Below are 23,390 nucleotides of genomic sequence, written 5' to 3'. Positions count from 1 at the left end.
CGGAGACACAATGTATAGGGGGTAGCTGTAGAAGATTGCAGCAGTGAAAGCATTCGGAATGTTAAGAAGGGATAAGAGCCGTTGATCTGTTTTCATATGCTCAACACAAAAAGCTGAAAAGCACAACAAATATTTGCTTTGTTAGAGATGCAATATCATTGCTCCTTAAAAGAGGGATAAATGCTTGTTAGTGTAGCATGCTTTTTACTTTTGTGCTAAGTTTTAATGCGTGTGGAAGATCGCCAAAAGTAGGATCACCTGAGTATGAAAGCACATGTGAAGTAGGAGATCCAGATGTACCATGGCCAAGAAAGGGCAAACACCCATGGCAGAAATAGACTGTAAAAATGAATCATGAATGAAGAGGTCGCTGGAAAAGAAAGCCTCTCTCCACTTAGAAAATACCATTCAAAAATCAAAAGCATAGAGGAGAAAGTTTTAAGTTCCCAAAGGAAAAAGCTTAAACTAACTCCTGAGCAATTCAGCTAATTTTTTCTCCTGAAACCCTGTCACATCTTAATAGCTGCAACAAAGATTAAAAAATACACTTTTTACTTGTGATAAAATTCGAGACCGAGGAATGTTGCTGTCTTTGAGTGTGTATGTGCATGTAACAAGGATCCATTAAACATGAACATACTTTTAATTCCTCTTTCAAACTTACTTATTTCCCTCGTGTCCTGAACTGTAAAATAAAATTAATAGAAGCCATTTTGGGGTGGGTTTTTTGGCCCTAAATAATATCTTCACAAATAGAATTATATCATTTATAGTTCTACTACACCCGAATGAAACAATCTGTGCCAAAAGCAAGCAGCAAAATATACTGGTTTGCATGCAGATCCTCAAATTATTCTTCTGGCTTCTGACTCATTACATTTTTCTAAGTGGTCATGATTTGCGGAAAAAAGACTCTACAACTCAAATAGAGTTATACAGCAGGTATGTTTACTCCGGCGCTGGGGTGCAATGGGATCTCTCCACAAAGCTTGCACACCCACCGCACATTTTACCAAAAACTGATAGAGTGTGGATATCCATATTCATTGGATTACATAACACAAACATACACATGCATGAGTAAGGCTGGGTTAGTTAGAAAGCATGGTGTCAGCAGTTCATGTCATCTTTGCACGTGCGCATTGCCTCCTGGTGGTGTCTTCAGGGGTCTTTGGGAGGAAGGCTCGCAGTCTTTCTCACTTTGTTTTTTCCCCGGAGCATCTGCAGATTCCCTTGGCCAATTTCTTGAATAACAAGAGTGTTTTTCAGCCGGTTTACTTTCTATCTTATCTAAAAGAACCAATAGAACTTCTACCATTCGTATATGGCTATCTTTACTCATTAGCAAATTCCAACTAGTTAGAGCCACCTGTTCCTCAAGGACAAAAGTATAATATTTTGCTGAACGTTGTAATCCTTGGTAGATTTTCACAGTGAACTGCTTTGTTTTGATGAACACAGTAGTCCTTGGTAAAATTCCGCAGAACAGTCTGGGCAAGCAGGATTCTTGGCAATATTTTAAAAAATACTGTAACTTGCTATAAGTAAGTAAATAAGTTGCTAAGCAGTTTTCTATAAGTAAATAAATCTCAAAACAAGTAATAATTTCTCTGTATCAGTCAGAAGTGGAGATTGTACGTATGTACCCATAGTGTTTTGGAGGATCTGAAAACTAACTACAACTGAAGAAAAAGAGACAAATGGCATAGTTCTGACTGCAGCCCTGAAGTCAGAAAAGATAACAGAAAAGAATTATCCATTAAAATCATCAGTTTAACAAGCAGCTACAGTATCAAATTCATGTTAAAATGCGAGTATTCCTAATCTGAAATTAAAATCCACATGCTTTGTCAACTATTCATCCCAACAAATTTGCACCTAAAGATAGAAACAAATACCTGTATTTTATCACCTCATAATTCAGATTTAGAACACATGGATGTCAAACACAAGAGAAAAAATGAAAACCTGTGAGGTAACGCCGAAAGAAAGAAAGAAAGAAAGAAAGAAAGAAAGAAAGAAAGAAAGAAAGAAAGAAAGAAAGAAAGAAAGAAAGGCTAACATCTATAGCACAGGAGGAATCCAAAATGATGCCATCAAAACACACCATTCTAACAATAAATTCATGTTGAAATTAATATTTGTATAGGAATATGTGGGAAAAAGAAAAATGGCAATCCAATGAAAAATGAAAACAATGGGCAAGCACACCAAACAGTAGCTTCTCCCAGAATTCATGAAGGAGCTCTTTAGTCATGAGAGTCAGCATCCACAAAAATGCTTCCCAAAATTTCTAAGTAAAAGTCTACAATTTTCCCATTTTGCAGGAGTACTAGGAACACCTTATAAACTATGACATGAGAGGCTGCCTCAAAGATCTTTTTGATTCCACCTGCTCACTGCTGAAGAGAGGACTAAGGAATGCAACAGCTGCCATCCTACCATGATCAGAGTAGAAACTAAACTGAAAGCCATCAAGGAAATCTAAGTAAGGCCAAAGTCTTCTCAAGTGGTTCAGAAGTGAGTGCACAGAACTGGAGAGCACATGACTTTTCTGAGTATCCTGATGCTGGCAGTTGAACCTTGTGGCATCAGGCATGGAATGTGATGGAGCACATGAATGCAAACTTAGATATTTTTAAGTACTTTCTTATTATCCCTAGAATATGATTTGTTTAAAGTGGCACTGTTCTGTTTCAAGGATCTTTCAGGGATCAATGAATGCTGCTTGAGGACTAGAATATCTTTGTATTTTTTTCCAGAAGACAGGTCACTCATGATGCACCTGGATAGGCACCGTCTGTACACATCACTGTTAAATTACCAAATTCTTAAAATCAAGGACTGAATCCACATAATACTCCAGTCCTTTATTCTTTTTCAGAAGATAAATTGCATTTGGTCCACTTTTCTATGTGAGATCCTGTGAAAAAGATGTTCCACCACAAGACAGTCTATGTTCTGTGAAACATGAAATATCCCACAGCACTTTTTACTTTTCGTCCCCAAAAACTGCTCTGACATCTGCAGTCAGATTTTTTTCCTGAGCCTTGGCTTTTGTCTCCAGAAACATATGTAAGCTTTGTAGTATTTTGGAAGCTTTAAAGGTATTTGCACCGTCCCAGTGTGCATTACGTCACATTACTCTTGCATCTGAAATAGGAGACAATTACAGGACTTCCTATTACATATGTCATTAGTGTTAGTCTGTTATAAATTGGTAGTGCAATGAAGTGCAAATAAGTAGCCTTCATAATGTGACTTTTATTATCGTTGCTCTTAGTTCTGTATATGTGATGGTTTAAAATTCTAAACTCAATGCTTTCCTCAGTGTGGTGGTTTAGGCCCTGCCGGGACCCGAGACCACGTTGTCGCTGTCCCTTCCCCACCCTCAAACCGGACGGGGCAGGGAGTGAGATACAAACCCTGGGGTTGAGATAAGGAAAAATTTAATACAACAGTGCAACAACAACAAGCCAAACAACAACGATAACAATAACAGTATTAACAATGAACAGAACAAGAGATATACTGCACGGATACAGCAGTGAAGGATACCAATGCAGAACAAAAAATGTCTCTCGCTCTTCTCGCACTTGGGCGCCTGGACCTGATGTCAGCATGGTATATGAATAGCCCGGCTAGACCTCCCTCCCCACTGCTGGGGAAACTTAACCCTATCCTAGCTGAACCAGGACACTCACATACATGGGTGTCTCACAAACAACAGGAATACTGCACCCCTGGTTTCATTGAGGTACCCATCTTATTTATGGATAGCGGGGTGGATTGAATCAATTTATTGTATAATCTGCTGGACTATCAGAAATTACTTATATCAGAAATAAATCCACACCAAATAATCGGGACTGACTTAAGGATTTTCTCAGAAATACTCGGGGGGGGGAAAAAAAGAAGATAATTGTATTTTCAGAAGTCTATGCTAAGGCAAATACCAAGCACGGATGACCAAATGATGCTGAGGAACTCTTCATTTTTTAAAGAAAAGCACTTCTTTTTAATGTGAAGTTGCTCATGCTTTTGCCTGAAATCACTGAATTTGATCACAGACACAGAAGAGCTTTTTTCTGAGTTAGAAACAATAATGAAGTGTTACTGCTAGTGTGTTTCATATTTTAATTATAAAGTGGAAAAACCTGACTAAAAGTGAAAACATTATGTCAATTAAATTTTCACATTTGTGATTTTTTCCCATTTGTTGGTACATGTAGGAAAAATAGACAAATCTCAAAATGTTTTTTGATCTATGACAAATTTTAGTCTTGGTTCTATCCCATTTTTTGTTCAATCTGACATGAATTTAAATTAATTTCTCTTTCTACAGACATTACCAATGCTGTTGTTGTTTTCATTTGAACTTCTGTTGCTGCAGTTTTAACAGTTATGGTTTAGATAGCTCCAAGACTGATTGGCACTGTGAGATCCAAAAAGAAAGTTAAATTATTGACTTCTTTCACTATTGCAATACTACTATATATGTGCAGGTAAGTCCATAATGAGAATTCAGTGATGTTCAGATATTAATAATGAAACCATTAGGTGCCAGCATTAATATTTATATGTTTAAAAGGTAATATCTTGTGAAAGGGAAGCCTTATCATTATGCTTTCCTACCATTTTAACCAATGAAACAAAAAAATGCTATTTATCATTAAAAAAATACGGACCCAGAATTAAGATGTTTATTTTACGTCACTTACAGTGACATATAGTCAACCATACATTGTAAAATACGTAACCATCGAAGCCAACAATCTAGCATATCAGGAACCAGTTTCTCTTAAGAAGACAATTTTCTTATTTTCACAGTGTACTGATGTTTTATCTTAGAGAAAGAAATATGGAACTTCTCTTACAGTCATGAAGCAGCTCATTCATATAAGCATTGCTTCAAGTACACTGTACTTCATGAAATAAATGAACTCTGCCTAGCCAATGTATTATTTATTTTAGTGACAAGCACACTTTGGAGCTTTTTGTCAGCAGATCAGTATGGAAATAATAGATTTGAAGAATGAACTCAAAAGGCCCCACCAAAAAGCTTTTATGTAAGAATACATCAGTAAAAAAAAAAAATACAGAAAGTCAAGTTAGCACCTTTAATGAATGAAGCGGTATGGAACAGAATAGAATAGAATTTCTTTGAACTCTCCATTTATACTATGTTATCTGTAAGATTACACTTTCTATTTACAAGTCATTACAAGAATTTGAAACAATCTAGCAGTAAGATTACTTGACTCAGGCTTTTTGTTGGTGTCACAACAGATCTTTTCTAACTCCTATGAACCAGATATTCTTAAAAGAAATATCAGAGGCATCTCAGTTCTTTTTTGCTTTTAGTTCAAAGACTATCCTCCTAGGCAGTTTGCCTGCCAAGGCTAAGTAAGGTCTATCAATTCCTAAACACAATTTTCCTTCATCTAAATATGTTTAATCCCTGGTTCCTACCTCCATGGATTTCCAGCCTCTTCTACCTGTGATATTGCCCACGCAGCTGTACCACAAAGATAGACATATTTTTTTATATACTTTTCATGAACATATTCAGAACTTGCTGTTTTCCGGAAAAAAAGATACTCATTTGAGCTGTTCTGGATAAGTAGTAGCTGTATCTGCCAAGCAGTACATAAAAATATCATTTATAATCTGATTACAGGCAAGCCAGGAAAGAAATATCAATTAACTACATTTTATGAAGTATATGTTTAATAAATATATTAAATGCTGAAATAGACAAATGCATGGGATTAAGTTTTACTTAATGTTACTAAAACTCAGAAAGTGATTCAGAATTTTATCTGATATAAATAAGGAATTACTTAGCCCACATCATAAGAAAAATATCAGAAACAGGAACTCTTTCAGAAAATCTGTACAGCCAAAAGATGAGCAAGGTATAAAAAAAAAGCACTCAGAAGATCAAACCATGAGAGGAAACCAAAAAGAATTATTTGCATCTGTAAGAACAGACTTGTCGAGGTTTTCTGCATTAGAACTCTTCTTTATGGAATATATACTGTCTTAAATTGTCTCAAAGTGTCGGTAGAAAAGGTTATAGAACAACAAAATGAATGGTAGCAAAGTCAGTAAGACCAGAGCCAGGGGTTCTGATGCAATAAAGAAGAAAATGGCTACACAATTATATCTGAGGTGTAGCTTTTCACTTAAAATTGATGCGGTGCCAAATGAATAAAAAATGGCATATGGGACTCGAATTTTTGAGATTTATTAGATGAACCAAAGGGCTATTAACTAATAAGTCTTAAGTCCATACAGACCAAACTGAGAGAAACTCTAAAGCATAGAATACATGAATATATGGATTTATTGTATAGCATTTTGGAATTAAAGTTGATTTTCTTGGAAGTTACCAGAAAGTCCCACAAAATTCTCTGTTAAGGCCAGCACTGCTCAATATATTCATGGAGTGGAAGGGTGAAATAGCCAAAGTGCCGAAGTTTGATGATGACAATAAGTTTTTCAAGTCACAATTCTTTGCAGAGAGCTGTAGACAGTGTTCGTGGTGCTGAAGAACTGGGCAATAAAATGGAAGATGAAACTCAGTACAATAGCCAGAAGAGCAATAGAAATTTTGTATGGAAAATTATGGGCTCCAAAATGGCTAATACACCCAGAAAAAGTATCTTTGAGGTGTCATCGACATTTATATGAAAAGAGTGTCTGTATGCTCAGTAATAATTGTAAAAGTAAATAGAATGTTAAGAACCAGTAGAAAAGAATTAGAGAACAAAACAGTAAACACCACAGTGCTGCTACCTAAATCCTTGCTATGGATGTATCTTCCATACCATATTCAGTTCTGACTTCCCATTCTCAGTCTGGATATCACAAAGCCAGGAGGGTTACAAGGAAGGAATTCAAATGCATGGAATCATTTTAGTACAAGAATGAAGAAACTCCAGACTCTTCAGCCACAAGAAGGGAGAGCTTAAGAGCTGATACAATAGAAGTGATATGAAGCAGATGAGCAAAGGGTGACTGCTCACCATTAATAAAGGAATTAGAGGGCATAAAATTAAGTTATCAAGAGGCAAGTTCAGAACAAATAAATGGGGCGCTGTATGCAATTAAATGTTAAATCAGGGAACATACTCTCACAAGAAGTGAAGGATACCAAGAATTTACATGAATTTGAAAAGCTAGGAGACAAATTCACAGAAGAAAAATCAAATCATTAAAATGAAAGGTACAACCTCTGAATCAAGTTGACGCTGGGCCTCAGATTGCTGTGCACTGGAAGAGCAAGCTGGGAAAATAGCAGCATTTGCCCTCCTCTTCTACAGATCTGTTGGAATCTGCTTTTGGCCCGATGATGCTCTGCTATATAGACTGCATACATCAGTTCCCCTAGTTAATTATTTTAATACATGTACCAGATGGACACATCCAGTTAAGAGGTGCTGCTATAACTGGATATCCTATATACACTTATTCTCAGCATAGCTTTTTCAAATACAATTTCTGATCACTTGCAGAGCCTGTAGTACAAGTAAGGGAACATTCTTAGGAGTACTGAGTCTTCTTTTGAAACTTGTGGGGAAAGTATCTCTGCCTTCCCATTATGTGAAGTAAGAAACTTTTTTATTGTCATTTGGGCATGGGGGAGTGTTGTCAGACAGCAGATGGAAGAGACATTCTTAGAAATGTGTAAACAAAAATTTTGAAAAGTTTATCACTGTATTTATGACTCTACCGTATGTAATTCAATTAGTAATAATCTGCTCAAAGATGAGATTCACCATCCTAAGTAGCTTGCCTTGGTGCCAGAACTAGAATTTCTACATATCTGTTTCTTGCTTAGACAGTACTAAAACCACTGTCCTCAGAGTATGTTTTACTCTCATGAAAACTAAAGTTTGCATGGTTAAGTGAAAATCAGATTTGGCCCGTTATAATTTTACTCTCAGTATATGCCAGTATCTTCAGCATCGGGAGCAGCCATAGATGAAACAAGGTCAGACAAGATAACTTAAAGCAGAAACTAGGGCTGGAGAAGAAAGAGGTAAGAGCTGAGAACCAAGACTGAACAGGATTAGGAACTAGCACTCAGTGGGAAGAGGAACTAGGACAAGGTCTAAAAAGCAGAAAACTGGATCAGAATTTTAGGCAGGAACCAATACTCGAGAGCAGGAATCTAGAGCACAATTACAACTAAAAGGCATTAAGCCACCCGTAACATCCTGTACCACCGCCCATACATCAAGACAGGTTACACCAATCAGCTGGCTTGGAGGTGAGGCCATTACCCTTTGGAAAACTAGTTATGGCCAGATGACTAAGAGAGAGATGCCTGAACTGACTGTGGGAGAAATCTTGACTTTGCAGCTTTCATGATGGACAGCTGAGCTCGCAGTATATGTTGCATGACATGAACATCTTCTCCATCAGCAGATACTAATGAAGGACCCCAACACCCTTTTTATCAGTAGTGAAGCAACATGTGAGCAGTGAGCTGGAACACAATTGCCCAGATGAGACAAGAGGGACTGGCAAACCCAGAAAAGTTTGCATCCAGGCAAATTGCATTAATCTGTTAATGCACAGAGGTGCTGAGAAAAGAAGACAATCCTTGAGCCTTTTTCAAAATGGGGAAGATTTTACTCTTGGTGGCAAACAAACTAGAAACCACACACCATTGCACATACTGTCTTTCTGATGCAACATTACAAAATACATCCTGAGTACTGGTCTTGTTTCCTTTAGCAAGGCTAATGCTATTTTCCCTTTCAGAAGCTGATATATTTAAAATCATCGAGTTGTTCCATGCCATAACATAGACACAGCATTATATGTTCTGCAACACCATAACTTCTGTCCATTTTTGAATTTCTAATAATTATGGGTACCTGTCAGTAGAACCCTCTCATACATTTTTACCACCTAGGCGCGCATGTCCATACCTGCACACTTCAGGTCAGGTTGTTTAACCTCTCTGCTTTAGTTTATCCATCAGTTGGAGTGAAGGTGTATACTCATGAGGTCCTAAAAAAATTAATTCTATATAAGATTAATTTGTTCTGCAAAGGATGCTAATATAAGCTTAAATTATTTCTTTGTCTTACTCTACAGGCAGCTTTTTACCTTCTTTGATATCTATTAGGAAATTCTTGAGTTTCTTTTTCAAGCACTGGGCGACATTTCTAACACAACATATTTTTCTCAGGAATATCAATGTGATTTACTGCATTTTAAACTTAGATACATACATACACTTCAAAGCAAAATCTAATGGGAAAAGTAAACAAGATTCAGGTATGAGTGTTTGCTTCCTGTTGAATTCTGTGGAAATAACTGTGCTGAATTGGACACAACTTGTTTCCTCCCTGCTGCTTGAATGATAACTTCCATTCCAGTCACTGCTGATAAACTTCTCCTAACAAAAATCCTACCAGCCTTGAATCTAATGGGAGAGTCTGGCTAAATTATTTTCTTTTACTGAGATACCTTTGCACTTTTTTGTCCATTTTTTATATCACCACATGCTGAATTTTAGCTGAGTCTTCTAGAAATCACTCTGAAAAAGTCTCCAGCTGATCCAATATCTCATCATAGTATCATTAGACATCTCTCCAATTTTATCCAATTTTGATCTGTTTGTCTCCCTATGAGGTTTCAAATTATTTTTAAAGCATTATTACTACACTAAAAACCTAATAATCTGTTGGTTTAATATATAGTTGACAATTCTTAAATTTTCCATCATCTGGCATTTTCAATCTTTAGCTAGGAGATCTACTGCACTTCAGGTCTGGCAGAAGTTTCTCTGTGTAGCCCCACAACTATGTCATTGCATTTAATCATCTGTAATCACACTGCAAATGAGTCCCACTTCCATATTCATTCATCTTCAGCACTTTTCTTGAGATTCTTATCAGGTGGTAGCTTTTGAAGGGTGGAGATAGAACTCAAACTCCCTTTATATAGGAGTCCAGGCCATATAGTACTAGGCTAAATTTGAAGTAGGACCACACAATGGAAAACCCTTCATATACCATGCTCAATCCCTTGATAAGACACAGTCTCTTTCTAGCTATTTCAAAAGATGTATTTGAGACAGCAGGTGCCAAGTTGCCTTTTAATTGTGCCCCATGGCTTTGGATTTCACTGCCTAATGGCAGGAGATCAGTTACACTATGTTGATGTAGTTTAACAACAGGCTAAATAAAGACATTTTTGTTTTTCTGGCTCCTTAATCCATGTGAGATGTGTTAGCTATTATTTTAGTTCTGTGCCCCACGAGGCTTTTCAAGCAGTTCTCCAGACATGCTCATTGTACCCATTCCTGTTACAGAAACAGAGCAGACTACTGGTGTGAACATGCTTGTTGGCGTGTAATGAAGTGTCTTTGTTTTGGGGAAACTAAGCCGTTAATTAAAACCAGCTGGCACTATAAACTGTTTCATGCTCCATAACACTGACCATGGTTTTCAGTTAGAGATATGGAGAATCAGAGGGTTTCCTCATCCTAAAAACTCTGTTGCTGGTTTTCCTCTTAAAGATGGAGCACCCCTTCCTACACAATAGATGAGTAAAACAACTACATTCTAACAATTTTATAATCCTAAATGCTGCAGTATTTGCATCAGTTTTACAAAAGGACAAATAAACCATGTCCCAGCCATCTTGTTATTGATTGCATTGCCAGTCAGCCAGTTTCTCTGAGTTATAATAAAGGTAAATACAGGCTCAAAAAAGTTCAGGAAATAACATGCTCCTTGATAGCGTATGTATTGACAGTTGATAAGGGAGAGTGGCTAGATATGCACAGTTTTGAGAAATAAGAGATCAAAAAGAGAAGTGTAACACTGTCATTAAAATAGTAGCTCCCATAAGCAAAATCCAGCCTTAATTATTTTCCATTTCAGTTATGAATTAGCTTTGCTAATGCTATTTCATTATGTGCTTTCTCATGAAATCTATTCCCCCAAATTAAGTGAGTTTTCCCATAACATTGTGTTTGCAAATCTACATATATTAACTTGTTAGGTATTTGTAGAAAGAGACTACAGTGATTAATAAGGCAAAAGATTAGGAGCAAGGGCAATCTGGGTCCTAATCCCAGTTGAGCCACTTATGGTGTAACCTTGGGGAAGTTACTTGACCTTCATGTTACTCAGCAAACTCTGCTGGAAATTGGATACCAGCTGGACCTCAGAGACATGTCTGCTGAACTCCTCCCAATTAGCAAAGTTAGATTAATGGTGAGCAGTCTTGTATTATGATTGCAGGGTGCTATGCACATAAATACAGTCAAGGATTAATGACCCTCCTTTCCTTTCCTGGCAGGGCTAAACTAATGTTAAAAGGTGGCCTACACACTACACGTCCTGTCCAATTGTTGGCTCTATCATAAATGAAAATAGTGGCGTACATGAGGCAATTAGACTTTAAAAGGATTCCAGTTGTTCCCTTCCACCCAGCATTCTCCTGCACTTCCAGCAAGGACATTTATCAGATTATCTGATTAGAAAGATTAGATTTATCGGGCCAGACTCTCAGCTGCATCCATGATGAAATAGCTGAAGTTCTTTAATATGGGATCAGTTCTACGCAACTGGAAAAGGCAAGTCCAAGTAATTTGTAAAGTGAGGTATCATTCTGGCCACATTCATCCCAAACACACCTGTCAATGACCCTGTGCCAGTAACTTTATATCATCAAAGAAATTCCTCATGTCAAGTGTATCCCAGAGTCCTTTCATGCAACTAGGGAATTTTCCTGAACTGACCCTAAATTTTCTTCTGTCAGCATTTGCTGTATTATTTATCAAAAGAAAGAAAAGCAAGAGCACAGGGCACAGTGAAGAAAGACTTAGTCACTTTGGCAATAAAATGATACAGTCTCACATAAACCTCAGACCTCAATGGTTTGCTGAAGGGAGAACAGTGAGAAGAAGGGTGTGCTTATATATGACTGCCATTATATGGTATTATATGTGATCATGAGATGACTGAGTTTTCAATCCTTGGAGAAACAAAGAGAGGGGTTAGGTAAAACTGCCACCTTAGACTTCCGGCGGGCTAAATTTGACCTGTTCAAAAGACTGATTAATGAAATCCCTTGGGAGGCTGCCTTGAAGGAAATGGGAGTCCAGGAAGGCTGGACATACTTCAAGAGAGGTCTTAAAGACACAGGAGCCAGCTGTTCCTGTGTGCCGAAGAACAAGCAGATTGGGAAGGAGACTGTCCTGGCTAAACAGGGACCTTTGGCTGGATTGCAAGACCAAAAGGAGTATCTTTTGCCTTTGGAAGAGGGGCCAGGTCTCTCATGAAGACTATAAAGATGTAGTGAAGTTATGCAGGGAGAACATTAGGAGAACCAAAGCACAGCTAGAGCTCAACTTGTCCACAGCTGTTAAGGATAACAAAAAATGTTTCTATGAATTCATTAACAGCAAAAGGAGGATTAGGGAAAATCTCCCTCCTTTACTGGATGCAGAGGGAAACATGGTAACTAAGGATGAGGAAAAGGCTGAGGTGCTCAATGCCTACTTTGCCTCAGTCTTTAGCAGTGGAACTGGCTGTTCCCTGGACACCCAGCCTCATGAGCTGGGAGATGGGGAGGGGAAGCAGATTGAGGTTAGCACAGTTGAAGAGGAGGTGGTCAGAGACCTGCTGCACCACTTGGATGCACACAAGTCTGTGGGACCAGATGGGTTACACCCAAGGGTTCTCACAGAGTTGGCAGATGTGCTCGCCAAGCCGCTTTCCATGATTTACCTGAAATCATGGCTAACTGGGGAGGTCCCACTGGACTGTAGGGTAGCAAATGTGACACCCATCTACAAGAAAGGCAGAAAGGACGATCCAAGAAACTACAGAACTGTTAGTCTGATCTCAGTGCCAGGGAAGGTCATGGAGTAGGTCATCTTGGGTGCCATTAAGTCATATAATGGACAACCAGATGATCAGGCCCAGTCAGCATGGGTTTATGAAAGGCAGGTCCTGCTTGACAAACCTGATCTCTTGCTATGACAGGGCGACCTGTTTATTGGATGAGGGAAAGGCTGTGGATGTTGTCTACCTTGACTTTAGCAAGGCCTTTGACACCGTTTCCCACAGCATTCTCCTGGTGAAACTGGCTGCTCGTGGCTTGGATGGGCACACGCTTTGCTGGGTAAAAAACTGTCTGGATGGCCGGGCCCAAAGAGTTGTGGTGAATGGAGTTAAATCCAGTTGGCGGCCGGTCACGAGTGGTGTCCCCAGGGCTGGGTTTTGTGGCCACTCCTGTTTAACCTCTTTATTGATGATCTAGACAAGGGGATCGAGTGCACCCTCAGTCAGTTTGCAGATGACACCCAGTTGGGTGGGAGTGTTGATGTGCTCGAGGGCAGGGAGGCTCTGCAGAGAGACCTGGACAGGCTGGAGCCATGGGCTGAGGCCAACTGGAGGAGTTTCGATAAGGCCAAATGCCGGGGGCTGCCCTTGGGCCACAACAACCCCCAGCAGCGCTACAGGCTTGGGGAGGAGTGGCTGGAGAGCTGCCAGTCAGAGAGGGACCTGGGGGTGCTGATTGACAGCTGGCTGAACAGGAGCCAGCAGTGTGCCCAGGTGGCCAAGAAGGCCAATGCCATCCTGGCTTGTGTCAGGAATAGCATGGCCAGCAGGGACAGGGAAGGGATCTGACCCCTGTACTCGGCACTGGTGAGGCCGCCCCTCGATTCCTGTGTTCAGTTTTGGGCCCCTCACTACAAAAAGGACATTGAATGACTCGAGCGTGTCCAGAGAAGGGCAATGGAGCTGGTGCAGGGTCTGGAGCACAGGTCGTACGGGGAGCGGCTGAGGGAACTGGGGGTGTTTAGTCTGGAGAAGAGGAGGCTGAGGGGAGACCTCATTGCCCTCTACAGCTACCTGAAAGGAGGTTGCAGAGAGCCGGGGATGAGTCTCTTTAACCAAGTAATAAGCGATAGGACAAGAGATAATGGCCTCAAGTTGCACCAGGAAAGATTTAGACTGAGTATTAGGAAGCATTTCTTTACAGAACGGGTTTTTAGGAGTTGGAATGGGCTGCCCAGGGAGGTGGTGGAGTCCCCATCCCTGGAGGGGTTTAAGAGTTGGATTGACATAGCGCTGAGGGATCTGGTATAGTTGGGAACTGTCAGGGTTAGGTTAATGGTTGGACTGGATGATCTTCAAGGTCTTTTCCAACCTAGACGATCCTGTGATTCTGTGATATATACAGTTCAGACATGGTTTCATGAAGATATCAATAAAACAACATTAAATACCTAAAACATCACCATGGAAGTAATTTGAAAACCTAGATAATAAAACAACACCATATTATCATAAGAAATCTTCCATATTTCCTACAAAAGAGAAAATATTTCTCCATAAGTAATTAGAACAGTAGCTAATACAGTATAGTATAATAACTAATGCAGTATTTCAGAATTATTAAATTGTGAAGAAGCTGTGATGTGCAGGCTTAAGTAAAATGTCCATTATTTTGTTTTTATTGTGGTCCTCAGACAGTATGTTTGTTTCTTTGTTCATTTAGTCACAATGGTATGGAGCTATACTTTCCAAAAGATATATACAGTATCTTTCATACAAAAATTTATTTGAAACTCCTCTGTGTGACAATCCATGCCCCACTTAGCTTTGTGGGGGAGGGAGAGTAGGGATTTTTGACAGATAACTGTTGAAAAGTTCTCCATGCATTACTTCTTGTTCAATTATTTTACAACCAATTTATTTTCCAGCAAAGCCACTGAGACACACTTACATGCCCTGGAGTGCAGTCTTGTTGGTAGTGCTTATTTGTCTTTTAAACAAAAAGCTAAATACACCTATATAACTTCTTGAAGTCCTCTCTGTAAGGGATCATGTAGGACCACATGAGACCTCAATTGGTCAGTTTAGCCAACATGTGGGTTGTCTAAATATGCAGCAGACATGATACAGTTGAAAATACAACACCAGCAAAGAAAAAGTAGGGAAGAAATGATGTCCAGATGTCCACTGTCTGATAGGATTTTTTTCTGAAGTTGATACAGCTCATGCCTCATCAATTTTTCCTCTATGCCAGGACCATTCAGGTTAGTTGGATCTACTGGTAAATTTTGCAAGGATCAGCTCTGCAGGAAAGCACATATCATCTCAAGATTTGGCACCCAGCATTTTATCTTCTTAGATGGGAAATGTGCTGGCACACTTCTACTGCTTCCTGAGAGGCCTGGGGAACAGCTACAAACATAGGATCTCTGCAGGAACAGGAGAAAAAAATTTCACATTTCTGCAGTGTTGTGGAAGTCCCAGCAAAATGTATCCAAGAAGATAAATGAAACTTTAGGCCATCTTCTAGATGGACTTGGTGGACTGCTCTTTAGTGTCCCATTGTCATGATCTAGTTCACAGCAAATTCTGATGTCTTATAAGCACTACATTGTCAGTGTCAGAAAGGTAGGTGCTGTCTATTAAGCTGTGATAGCATTTATTCCACCTTTCAGATTCATAGCTTTTCACCTTGTTCTACACCTGACTGAGAAACTTACAGAAAGAACTTGTGCCTTATTCCTAATCCATGTCCCTCATCTAAACAAGGAAGAATTTTAGCCTTTGACAATGCAGCTAGAAAAAAATATTTATGTATACTGAAATCTTGCTCTCATTAAAACCAAAGAGTATTTTGTGTTTGAAGTTTAATTGGGTAGAATTGACCCTTAAAGACATAGTATATTATTTAGAGAATTAAGAGATACTAAATTGTCATTCCCTAGGACACCAAGGGTAGAATTAATCCAAAATAAGTGGGATGAATCAACTGGAGATGCCTGTCTTTCTCCATAGAGGGAATGTAAACAACTATTTCTTAATTACATATTTAACCATTAGGTAGCTAAAGGTACATGTACTGAATACCATCTTTAATGGGTTAAGAACACTGTAATGCACATGCGCACACATCACATACTGATAGCATCACTTATTACAAACCATCTCCCATCCAAAGCACCAGATTCCAGTTGGTTGCAATTTGACAAACTGTGTTTAGTGTGAAGGCTTCAGTTTTTGGCTGAATGTCTTGCAATAATTCAGTCAGAATTGAGGATCATGTTAGGCAACATTTAAACAAACTGGACACACAGTCCATGGGACCTGATGAGATGCACCCTATGAGTGCTTAGGGAGCTGGCTAAAGTCATTATGAGGCCACTTTCAATAATCTTTGAAAAGCCATGGGAACTAGGGGTTTCATGTCATCTTCAAGAAGGGCAAAAAGAGTCTGTGGAGCCACAGGCCAGTCAGCCTCACCTCAATCTCTGAGAAGGTGATGGAGCAAAATGAAAATCATTTGAAGCATATGAGGAACAAGAGGGTCATTGAGAGTAGTCATCAGAAACCATGCCTGAACAACCTAACGGCCTTCTAAAATGATGTAGATGTTGTTTATCTTGACTTTACTAAAAGCTTTTAACACTGTCTCCCATAACATCCTCATAGACAAACTGATGAATTGTGGCCTAGATAAGATGAGGTGGGTTGAAAACTGAACTGCTCAGAAGTGCAGAGGCTTTCAATGAGTGGCATGAAGTCCAGTCACTAGTGCTGGACCCCAGGGGTCAATACAGGGTCCAGTACCATTTAACCTCTTCATTAAAGACTTGGATGATGGAGCAGAGTGCACCCTCAGCAAGTTTGCAAGCCATACAAATTGGGAGGGATGGCTGATACACCAGCTGGCTGTGCTGCCATTCAGAGAGACCTCAACAGGATGGAGAAATAGGCAGACAGGAATCTCATGAATTTCAGCAAAACAAGGAGTTTGGACTAGACGATCTCCAGGGGTCCCTTCCAACTTCACAAATTCTGTGATTCTGCAACCCTGAACAAAGCTGGGAACAAATAAATGAGATTCTTTTCCTTACATTAAAAATATATACAGTGACAATTTTGACAGAGAGATCTCCTTATCTGGTTTGAAGCAGCAACTTGATATTTGTCAGAGACAAGGGTTTTGTATCAGGGATACCCCTATTGCCTTCCTGATTAATAGTCCCCTAAAGATGAAAAATTCATAAGCTTATGCAATATCTATTTTTACGTATGCTCAGTAGGAATTTATTAGAGGTTAACAGCTAAAATTCCTAAGATACTGTTATCCCTGAGCATGATAATACTTCCTTACAGCTACAGATGAAAACAGTCAAGGATACCTCTTTTTACTTCTCTCAGAAAGGCTGTTTCACTCCGTGGATGTCCAGAAGCCACCTTCTAGTTCCCAGTTTAATTTTGCTCATGATTATTAATAAACTTTCCTTCTTGCACTGATACTAGTATTTAATGGTGAACATCTTGTTTAACTTTGTAAAATGAAGGTTGAATAGGAAATAAAGATTGTGTACATGAGAAGTTGTTATCAAGGAAGAAGCAAGTTTGGGACAAAGGGTGTGGCAAGAAAGATGCAAAAGAAGAGGAGGGACTGGCTTGACAAGGAGGTTTTGTAAGGAGCTACTTGTAGCAGAGAAAAACTAAGATCAGAAATTGTTGAGGAGTATGTGTGAGGGGAACCACAAATCATGGGCAGAAGAGATGGTTTGTGTGATGGGGCATTGTGGCTAGACAAATTACTGAGGCAAAGGTACTGGGAAAGAGAGGAGAAACTTACTGGCAAGAACCTGAGGGTGGAGAGACAACTGGAATGGATATTGTGAACAAACTGAGGGAACTAAAAGAGGAGGGAGTCTGAGACACAGGGAAGAGTTTGTGCATGAGACTGAAACTACAGGCTGATGACATGAGTGAGTCAATGCATTGCTATCTGATAGAAACACTTATCTGGGGAATCTTTAATAAAATTGGGAAATTATGTTTTTTAAAGAGTGGCTAAGTCAAAGACATAAAGATTAACGGAACTAACATTGCCCCTGAAACCTTTAATTTAGCTTCTCTGTGCATACGGCCAGTGATGCAGCCCTTGCTCCAGTTTCAGAGAATTCACTATGGATTTGAACTGGGCTGTGTAGTGAGGGACAATGTTGTGAGCCAGGAAACATGAAGTGGGCAGGACAGATGATTACAGCAATAGTAAGAATAGCTTTGCACAGTTAACACAGCTGCATGTATGCTGGAGAATACAGTTCTATCCCTGTCTTTTCTGTAAGTCCCCTGGTATGTTTACCAGGCCACTGAAACATCATTTTAGACCCGTTCAGAATTTCAGTGCCTCTTTTTCTGAATAAAAGCTACTAACGGTCCCAATGCATGGAAGTACACAGCAGTTGGATCTGCTACCCACACCAATAGGAAAGACTGTCAGTCAGTGCATAGTGAAGTATCATGCAGAATTCTCTGATGAATTACCTTCCAATTTTCTTAAATTGAGCACTCAACACTAATTCCAAATTTATTCCCCTTGTGCTCTAAATCCACTTCTGTAAGGAGAAGACAGCACTTGCCTCAAAGAGGTTTTGTGAAGACAAGTATTAATGAAGAGACAGATATCCTTGTAACCATCACATGCCCATGAGAAAATTCATATTTACCTTTTTTAAAGGGATCTAACTAGACTGCAGTGAACAAGGTATAGGTACAAGCTTCATGCAGAACAATGAGAAAGAAACAACATAATGAATAGCTATTCAATAAGTAAACACTGTTCTTCCTGTTCATTGAGTGAGGTGGGAATCCTGCAGGAAAAAAGCAAGCCTGGTGGGAATGTGTGGTCTATCCTCCTCCAGGCTGCATTGATCAGGCATGGGGCTGCTCAGCAGGGACCTCGCAACAGCCCTGTCTATTTTATAATCCTTCCCCATCACCACCCTCTTTTACTCTTTCCCCAGTGGCCTTCATTTCACTGACCTTACATACTTACTTGAGAACTGCAGCCTCAACCAGCACATCCCTGCCACTGTCTTTGAAAGTCTTCACCCATGGTGAATTCCCCAGACTCCCCATTCACCTCTTCTGTGTGGCAGTTCCTCCTGTTACTGTAGTGCTGGTTTCACCTTGGGTTGGCTCACTACTTCCCCCCTTGCCCCACCTGCAGTGACAGCAATGCGTCAACACTGTCGGTCCATGTTACAGGTGAGGAGCGAGGGTAGCTGCACCCCGAAGTCCTGCTGCTGCCGACACCACTGTGACCCTTGAGAGGCAACACAGCCTGCGCAGGAGCCACCCTGCAGCAGTAATCAGCCCTGTGGAGAGGTGTGGCAACTGAGGCACGGACTCTCCACTGAAGTGCAAAAGGAAAGACGCTTTATTCTCACAATAATACATACTTATGCTTTCGCCAAAGCTCTTACTTCATAATTAGCAAATCAGCAGTTAGACAGCTATCAATCCTTTCTCCTATCAGCATAAGACCACTCTAACACGCGCTGTGCAGACCAATCACCTTCTTGTTCAGGCGCTGTTTATGCGGCGGTAACTTCTCACAGTTTAGTGCTTTTCCACGGTTCAGTGTTGCAGCTGTCCGTTGTTTTTCCCTGCCACCTTGGCACAACTTAACAGTTTCTTATCTATCTTCCAAGGCCTGTTTTCCATCAAAACCTAGCAGTTTCTCAGAGGCTGTGTAGGGCTAACAGGCCGATGCCTCCTACATCTCCCCTTTCTTTGTTTTGCAGCTGCACCTGCAAGACTTGTTTGAGAGCTGTATCAATTCAGGGTTAGACAAACTTCATACTTAAAATAATTCCACAAAAGGCTAAAAACAATACAGTAGTTACAATTACTAGTTAAAAAGAGTAGGGTAATTTCACTACCCATAATTAAGGATTGTGACTAAATACTACAAAAATAAACAGTAAGGAAAATATGGAGTAGCACACTTAATAGGGTACTAACATTCAGATCCACAATTGCTGGGGAACCCTGGATGCAGCAAGAATTTAGAGTACCCTTCCTCATAAACTGGAAATCCTATGCGATGCGTCCATCCATAGGCGAGACATCCAAAATTGCTGCAAGCAGGTCCAGTCTCTAAGTCAACAGGCCAAAATAATTGACAATTTTCTTTGAGCGGAAATATCTGATTTCATTCTCCTGTTGGGTTCCACCCAGAGCCGGGCCAGCACTCAAGGGGGAAAACCAAGGGAGTTTCTAATAAGGTTAAACATTTTGAGTTCTTAATTCTTAATATTACTAAACAACGAAAGTTGAATACACACATTCTTACAACATGTCATCCTCATTAATAACCACATTTCATCTAAACTACATCTTTCACTAGTGACTAGTAAGCCTATATATTTCATTAAGGAGTTGCAATTACTGTTAGCATTTTCTCTTAAAAGAATTGGCAACCATAGTGTATTTTGTCCTGTTGCAGTAGCAAACATTACCCAGACATTCTGCTTAAATGATCAGTTGAAGACACCGCAAACCGCCGTCACAGGGGCATCCACAGCACCCACAGCTGGCTCCTGAGTGCTGGCTGCCTCTCACGCCTCAGGTTCAGTTGCACACATCTTGCCGGTGACCACTGGAGACTGAGACCTGTGGAGACACAAGCATAACCTCTTCCCTAGGTTATTAAAGGATATGGTCCTACCCAGTTACCACTGTTGATTTGGTATCTGTGATGAGAGGTGACGCAACATTGGTGGCACCTGTGAGACAGGGGAATGTTTAAAAAGTTCATGACATATAATGCCTTATTTAGCCTTTCATGAGGTGTAGATTGATAGCCTCCATCCCCCCCCCTTTTGTTGTTGTTGTTGTAATAGATGCTTTAGCTTCCCAGGCATATGCTCCACAATAGCCTGTCTGGTTGGTGAGTGGGGAATGCCAGTCAGATCACTGTATGGCAGGATGCAAACAGTGCTCCAGAAAAGGTATTAACAGACACATGTACATATTTTAACATTTCAAATGCAGATAAGTGAGTGATGTCAGACTGGCATAATTCTGAGGAGGTGAGTCCTCAAGGGTTGACTACACTAGCTGTTGAAGAGAGGGAGTCTTTCTGGTATTCAGGGCAAGTGGCAATGATGTCTTTAGCCTGATGCCTTGATAAAGAAAACTAGTTTTGTATTGCCCGGGCATTCTGGTGGAAAAAATGCATGTGAAAGCTGTGCTTGCTTGAAGACATTTGTATTAGCCACTATAACATGTGAATAGTAACCAGAATAATGATACACACAGGTTCCTGACCAGCAGGTAATAGTAGGCGCTGCCGACCTTTCATGATCAGTTTGGCAAACATTTCTGGATGAGTAAAAGTCACCATCTACCACTTTTCTTTAAAATAACAAACATCGGAGAGTTCTAAGGACTGGTGGTAGGTACGATGTGTCCTGCACTTAATTGTTCCTGAATTAAATCATTAAGGTGGCATGACTTTTTCCCTTGGCAAGGGCCACTGACCCACACACACAGGTGATTCCGTTTTCCAGGTTAGTTTCAGGGTGGGTTGTGCTGCAGTGGTGATTCAGACAAATTCGATCCAATTTGAGTTCCCCATCGAGCCATACAGTCACAACCCCATAATGTAATAGGGGTTTCCAATACAAATGGATGAATATTTGCTACCCAGTTTTCTGAGCCCCTAATACATGAATGAGATCCTTGCTTTGAATTGTTACGGCATGACCACTAACCATGAAAAGCGCTTGAGTTACCTGAGCTAACGGCCAATCTGCTCACAGACATTACGGTCACATCCATGCCAGTATCTAAAATGCCTGTCGGTTCAACAGATTCTTCCGCTTTAGTGAGGGCACATTTTACCAGAGGTTGATCTTGTGTCACTGTCCAAGCCCAAAATATTTGAGGAGTACCTGTTGATCCAAATCCTAAGTCACTGTGACTTCTCAGCATACTGTTAGGGGGAACCGCAGTAAAAACAAGCTGAGCAAATTTTGACCCTTTTGTTACTGAACACGGAGGTACAGGGGTCCAGGCCATGATTCTGATTTCCCCTCCATAATCAGCATCTATGACCCCTGGTAAAACGAACAACCCCTGTAAGGTTGTAGATGATCTTTTGACGATATTTCCTTCAGGCAGATGGTACAGAGGTGCACTCTCCCCACAGAGTATGCACCTAAATTCAAGACAACAATTAACACAGAATTACTGCCTCCTGCTAGAGGAGCTATTTCACCTGTGACACTTAAAACACTGAGCCTGGACAAACAGCAGCACTGATGACCCAGTGGGCAGGCACTAGGGCTCTGCACTAGGGGATGTTCCCTAGTCCTGCACTACCCCCCTGGACAGAGTCTGCCCTGCTCTCCGTTCCTCTCCGGACGCTTCACTGGCAGGATAATGGAACCGCGCTAAGGGAGGACACAAGCCAGATTCTCTTTTAGGATTTACAGTGTCAGGGTCTAAAAGATTATCACAGTCAAAAGACCCAGCATATAAATCTTGCTCCTGAGGTTCAAAATATGCATCCTTGCTCTCTGTGTTAACAGCCTGACCGCGTTCATTATTTTGTCTTTTTATTATCTCAAAAATAATTTGCCATGAAGAATTCTGCCACAACCTGATTCCCTCGTGTTGCACAGTCCCATAATCTTACTCCTGCTTTATCCCATGTTAGGACAGTGAATATAGTAAATGTGGCTGCTACCCACTTTAGCTAACAGTCTTTCCATCAGTGAAAGCACTGACTTTTCTTCTGAGGGTATTGACCTACCCATCGCTTCCCACAGCTCACCTTGCTCACACTGCAACGGTGATTGATTGCCGGCTTCTGCTTCCTTTCAGCAGCTACTTAAGTTCTGTGAGGGTTGCCACCGGAGCGATCCAAGTTGATCACACTTATTCCCCACTCACACGGGGCACCATTTGTGGCAACTGAGGCACGGACTCTCCACTGAAGTGCAAAAGGAAGACACTTTATTCTTACAATAATACGTACTTATGCTTTCGCCAAAGCTCTTATTTCATAGTTAGCAAATCAGCAGTTAGACAGCTATCAATCCTTTCTCCTGTCAGCATAAGACCACTCTAACACGCGCTGTGCAGACCAATCACCTTCTTGTTCAGGCGCTGTTTATGCGGCGGCAACTTCTCACAGTTTAGTGCTTTTCCACGGTTCAGTGTTGCAGCTGTCTGTTGTTTTTCCCTGCCACCTTGGCACAACTTAACAGTTTCTTATCTATCTTCCAAGGCCTGTTTTCCATCAAAACCTAGCAGTTTCTCAGAGGCTGTGTAGGGCTGACAGGCTGATGCCTCCTACAGAGAGGTGGCTTTGTTGCTGATGCCACATACCACAATACATAGGGACATTTGCATGAGGTAGAACACTCAATCTGGTCCCTCTCCACTGCCTGTTCCACTATAGACCTTGGGCAGGTCTATATTGACATCAAATCTTGTAACACCCCTCTGGGTTACACAGTGCTGGGGCCATTGATATGGGTTTTTTTCCCAGCTGATTCACTTTACCTTCCA

Source organism: Athene noctua, chromosome 5, assembly GCF_965140245.1.
Source record: "Athene noctua chromosome 5, bAthNoc1.hap1.1, whole genome shotgun sequence".
Taxonomy (NCBI): Eukaryota; Metazoa; Chordata; class Aves; order Strigiformes; family Strigidae; genus Athene; species Athene noctua.
This window is presented reverse-complemented; position numbering follows the sequence as displayed.